The following is a 6,116-nucleotide window of genomic DNA, read 5'->3' on the forward strand; positions in this document are numbered from 1 at the left end:
AACTTTCAACTCGCCAGGTGGCGCGTTTGCAGAGTGCTGCAAGGAGGGGGCGTGGCCGCCGGCGCGATGCCGGTCTTTTATTTATTTATTTTTTTTAAGAAGGGGGCTGTGTGGCCTCCCTTCTTTTTCTAATTTATTGGCCCTGCAGACCCCACCCCTAATTTCTTTTTTTTATTTTAAATAAAAAGATCTGGAAGGGGGCCGCGTGGCCCCCCTCCCAAGGCCTTAATCAGCCCCGGGGACCCCAACCCCCGGGGCATGGACTTTTTTTTTTTTTTATTCTTTAGGAGGGGGGCTGCGTTGCCCCCCTCCTCAGGCCACTTATGGCCCCGGGGACCCCGTCCCCCGGGGCCGGTCATTCTTTTTAAAAAAAAAGAAAATGTATATATATTTATAGAAACACCTAGGACATGCTGGACAAACCGTACATACCAATCACCATGACAATTTGCATGATATTCATTAAAAGGCGACTATGTATACAATGAATCCACGTGGAATGTATTTACACTGCTAATGAAGCTCTGACGTGTCTGACGCCCTACCGTGCCTAATCCCGGCTCCCCCGTCGGTGGGTACACTCCAAGTAGACACCCTTGTCATTTATTTATACAAACATGGGTAGCTATTGACGGACACATTTAATATACACGCACACCAAGCCATTAAAAGGGGATTCGACCAAAACTATGCAAGAAACCCCCCTCACGGTTAATAAAACACACATCCACCGCCGGATGTGTCATACTTTTTATTTTACACTCTGGAAAGGAGACAAACCTCACTTGAGAGTCACAGCGCGCTCCTGGCTGAGCCCAATGCTGTGTTACACCCACCATAGTGGAGCGCCTGGTCAGTCAGGAGCTCTCTGGTTTCCTGGAGGGCAACAACAAACTGGAGGAAAATCAGTTTGGCTTCCACCCCGGGCATGGAACGGAGACCGCACTGGTTACCGTTTTAGACGATCTTCGGATGCTTGCGGACAAGGGTCATTCTGCAACATTGATATTGCTAGACCTATCCGCCGCATTCGATACGGTTAATCATGACATTCTCTTGCAAAGGCTTGAGGAGGTGGGAGTTACAAATCTAGCCTTGAAGTGGCTTTGTTCCTATCTGTCGGACAGACGGCAGGCAGTATTTCTGCCTCCGCATCAATCAGTTTTTCTGCCTAACAAACATGGTGTCCCTCAGGGATCTTCAATCAGTCCGGTCTTGTTCAATGTATATATGCGACCACTGGTTGAAATTATTAAAACTAACAACATCAGGGCGGTCAACTATGCTGATGACATGCAACTGATTGTTTCCCTGGAGGGGATCACGCGGACTCCTTAACAATTTTCCACAAATGTATGACCGAAATGGTGTCTTGGTTGAAAAATAATGCTTTGCAATTTAATAATGCCAAAACTGAGATTCTGCACTGTGCTTTGCCTCCTAATTTTTGGTTTCTTCCCCTGGACACACCTCTGGTCCCCGTGAAGACAGTGCGTAACTTGGGGGTCAGCTTCAATGAGAAGCTGAGTCTGGAGTCACATGTGAATAAAGTGGCCTCGAACTGCCATATGATCATCAGAGGCCTACGCAAGGTTTTACCACTTCTTCCCTCTAAAGTTAGAGGCACAGTGGTACGATGTACTATTCTTACTCGTCTGGACTACTGTAATGCCCTGTTGCTTGAGTCCCCTGGTTACTTGATTCTGCGACTCCAGCGTGTCCAGGCAGCAGCTGCAAAGCTTGCCTTAATGAGACCGCGCAACGCATCAACTACTAAGGCATTAACAGAGCTACATTGGCTCCCCGTGCAACAAAGAATCTTGTTTAAGTCTTTGTGCACAGTCTTTAAAGCTCTTCATGGGCTTGGACCTGGACCGCTGCAACGTCGATTTAGCTGGTATGTCCCCACGCGCAGCCTGCACTCTGCGGCACCCAGGCTAGCCAGGATCCCAAAGACCATGGGCCCGATTCACAGAACTAACTTAAGACAAAATCCTAAACTTACTACCATTTTGGTATTCACAAAAGGCACTTACTCATTTTGGTATTCACAGAAGGCACTTACTCATTTCGGTATTCACAGAATTTAGGAGTCCGAACTTTAGGACTCCTAAATGCCTTCTGTGAATACCGAAAGTCTTAAAATTAGGATTTTTCTCAGTTTAGTAGTAGTATAGTTAGGACTCCTAACTTTAGGACTCCTAAATGCCTTCTGTGAATACCGAAAGTCTTAAAATTAGGATTTTTCTCAATTTAGTAGTCCTAAGTTTAGGACTCCTAAGTTTAGGACTCCTAAATGCCTTCTGTGAATACCGAAAGCCTTAAAATTAGGATTTTTCTCAGTTTAGTAGTAGTATAGTTAGGACTCCTAACTTTAGGACTCCTAAATGCCTTCTGTGAATACCGAAAGTCTTAAAATTAGGATTTTTCTCAATTTAGTAGTCCTAAATTTAGATTTAGGACTACTAAATTGAGAAAAATCCTAATTTTAAGACTTTCGGTATTCACAGAAGGCATTTAGGAGTCCTAAAGTTAGGAGTCCTAACTATACTACTACTAAACTGAGAAAAATCCTAATTTTAAGACTTTCGGTATTCACAGAAAGCATTTAGGAGTCCTAAAGTTAGGACTCCTTACTTCTGTGAATACCAAAATGAGTAAGTGCCTTCTGTGAATACCAAAATGAGTAAGTGCCTTCTGTGAATACCAAAATGGTAGTAAGTTTAGGATTTTGTCTTAAGTTAGTTCTGTGAATCGGGCCCAAAGAGATCTACTATGGGGGGACGAGCGTTCAGCGTTGCAGCCGCCCATCTGTGGAATAGTCTTCCTTTAGAGTTAAGACAGGTTAAGGATTTGCCACTGTTCCGTAAGCATATTAAGACCTGGCTCTTTCCCAGAGCATAAATTCATGGGTTTTTGTCCACTGACAGCTGTTAAGTTTCTTCACTGTGTCTTTAGCGCCAGGATGCCCGTAGGGTTACAGTGCACTCTATAAATGAAAATACATACATACATACCAGTGCCCACCGAGTGTCACTCACCTCTGTGTTGTATTCCACCAGCTAGTGCGTATGCTATGACACTCTCTAGCCCATGTGCACTGTAACACCTACCCGTGAATATGTCATGCCACACTTGCCTTCGCACTGGTTATATTGCCCCATCTAACGTGTCTTCCTCGATGCCTATGTTATAACGCACAGCGCTATGCCACAAATACCACAATCTGAGATCCATATCTTTGTCACAGTGCATATGCAACGTTACACTCCCCAGCACATATTTTATATTACAACTTTAGAGACTAGTTAGGTTACACAACACTGCCCTGTGCATATTACACCCCAAGGTGCATATCGCATAGCACGTGCTGGTGCCTGTGCTAACTCGCGCTCTCCAATTAATCTGTCAATGCGCACAATGTATTGCATATTATATTTCACGCCCCGGTTCATCTTATATCACACTTTTTGGTGCATAGTTTATACCATACACTATATCTAGTTTTAATTTTCAATCATGCTCTCAGGACTATATTCTATATAACACTGCGTTCACCTACCCTTATCACGGGCATTACTTTTTGCGATGGGGGTAGAGGGTTAGGGGGTGTTTCTGCCAAGTGAGCCCGGAGTCACAGTCACAAACGTCCTCTTCTTCCTGAATAAAAGTAAGATTATGCTGCATTCTTGTTCATATTTTAAGTAGTTCGCACAGACACACATTTTAAAAACAATAAAGTTCCTAATACCCTCCTTCTCTGAACAGTTAGCTTGCTGCCCCATCCACCTCCTCCCTATCCTCTGTTGTCTGAATCCATGGACTAGCCTCCTCCCTCCTGCCATGCATGGTCTGATGTGCTGCCACTGTCCTCCATTTAGCATGATGTACCAGTCCACTCCTCCTGCCCTCCATTGCCCAATTCTATGCCCATCATTGACCTCCTGCTTACCCTCTGTGCTTAGCTTGCTGCCCCTATTCTCCTTCCCCCTGCCCTCCGATGTCTTTGTGCATGCCCCTGCTCCATCCTTTTTGCCCACCATGTTCCATGGACCTGCCACTCCTATCTACCCTGAGTGTTCTGTTGAGCTGCCACTCCCCTCCCACCTGCCTAGCATTGTCAGATGACTGTAACCTGTCCCTTCCACCTCCACCCTGCCTGTCCACATTCCATGCCCCTATCCCCTTCATCCTGTCCTCCATGGTCCATTTTACTGCCACACCCTTCTGCCTTCCCTGGTCTGTTGTGCTGCAACTGCTCCTCATGCCTGCCCAACGTGGTCTGTTATGAGACCCCTTTCCCTGAACTCTCTTGTCGGTGCCCTAGGTCCTGACCCTCCCTTCTCTCCTCCATGGTCCTTTGTGCATGCCCCTGCACCCTCCTTCTTGCCCATCATAGCCATTGTGCTGCCACTAACCCTCCCGCTTGCCATGCATGGTCTTCTGTGCTGCCACGGCCCCTCCCACCTTCCCTGTGTGGTCGGCTAGCTGCCCCTGACCCCCTCCCACCTTCCCTCCATGGTGTGTGTGTATGCCATCATAGTCTCACTGTTGCTCTCCGTGGTGTGTCTTTCTTCTAGTGCCCATCCTGCCTGACCTCCATGGTCATCTTACTGCTCCTGCCCTGCCCCGTTGCCCTCAGCCCTCTGTTTCCATGTGCAGACCCCTATTCCCTCCCTCCTGGCTTGTCTGCTCCATTGTAATGCCCCTGATCCGTCCCTCCTGCCCTTTATGTTCTGTTATGCTGCAGCTTTCTCTCCTGTCTGTCCATTATGGTCAGCTAACTACCATTGCCTCTTTCCCCTCTGTTCTCTGTTGTCCATGTGCATGGTCCTGTCCCCTCCCTATTGCTTTCGATGGATTGTTGTTCTGCACTCCCGTCCCGCATACAGTGTGGTGTATTGTGCTGCTGCAAACCCTGATGCCTGCCCTGTAGGGTCAGTTTGGTGCACCTCTCCATGTCCCTCCTGTCCTCTGTTATCCGAGTCCATGTCCCTACCCCAATTCCTCCTGCCTTCCATGATCCAATGTACCATACTTGTGAACTTTTTGAACTTGGTAAGAGGGAGTTTTGAAAAAAAACTGGGGTATTGATTTTCCCCTTTGAGTTACATTGAAAAAGAGGAGATTGTAGACAGGAGACATGTCAAATAAAGCCCATTTAAGCTTAAAAACATTGGATGTTTCCTGGCTGCATCGGGTCTGTTGGCATGTATGGTTGTACTACCACGGCCTCTTCCTTCTGCCCACAATGGTCTATTATATTGCCACAGCCTCTCTTGCCAGTCCTGTATTGTTGGTTTGTTGCCCCTGCCCCCCCTTTCCACTGCCCTCCATAGTCTGTTGTGCTGCCACTGCCCTTCCTGCCTGCTCAGTGTGGTCAAATTGTTGCCTCTGCACCCTCCTACCTGCCTTCAATTCTCCTCAAGAAAGCATTCAGATGTGTCACACATTTGCCATAAATTCTGAATGTTAGCACTCTAATTGCTCATTTGGTCACTGTAGTAAAGCTACTGCTCACCAGGGAAGTCCGCTGCTAGTATTGAAAGTGCATGTTTCAGTCTGCATGTCAGAATTTTTTTATGAAAGAGGATTTGAGAAGTCACTCAAAATGTGCCCTAATTTTTCTTTCTGCTGCACTAATCATACTTTCTATGGCAAAATGAACCCCCTCATTTTGTTCCTTTTTAAATTAAATGTTTTAAGAGTTACCACTTTATTCCAATCAAGATGGCTTCAGGTGTGCAATACGTTTGTCATAAGTAGGACTGTTAGCGCTCTAGTTGTTCTTTAGAACACGCTGGGAAGCTGCAGTAGAACACAAAGGAATCAACTGACAGTCTCTGCCCTTGTTGGATGTACATGTTTTACTGAGAATGTCAGACTTCATTCTCACAAGACTGAGAAAGATAATGTGAATTTACAGAAAATATGCTCTCAGTTTAGCTTATAGATCACCTTCCAAACCTCTGTGGGAAAAGCATGAGAAAATAGTTTTCTCTCAAACATGATTCATGATATCCCAGCAGAAGGCTTTTTCACATGGTAAAATCACCTCAGAACACACCACAATTCTTAAAATGAGTATGGTACCATCAACAAATGATTTATAATAT

This window comes from Triturus cristatus, chromosome 6, assembly GCF_964204655.1.
Source record: "Triturus cristatus chromosome 6, aTriCri1.1, whole genome shotgun sequence".
NCBI lineage: Eukaryota > Metazoa > Chordata > Amphibia > Caudata > Salamandridae > Triturus > Triturus cristatus.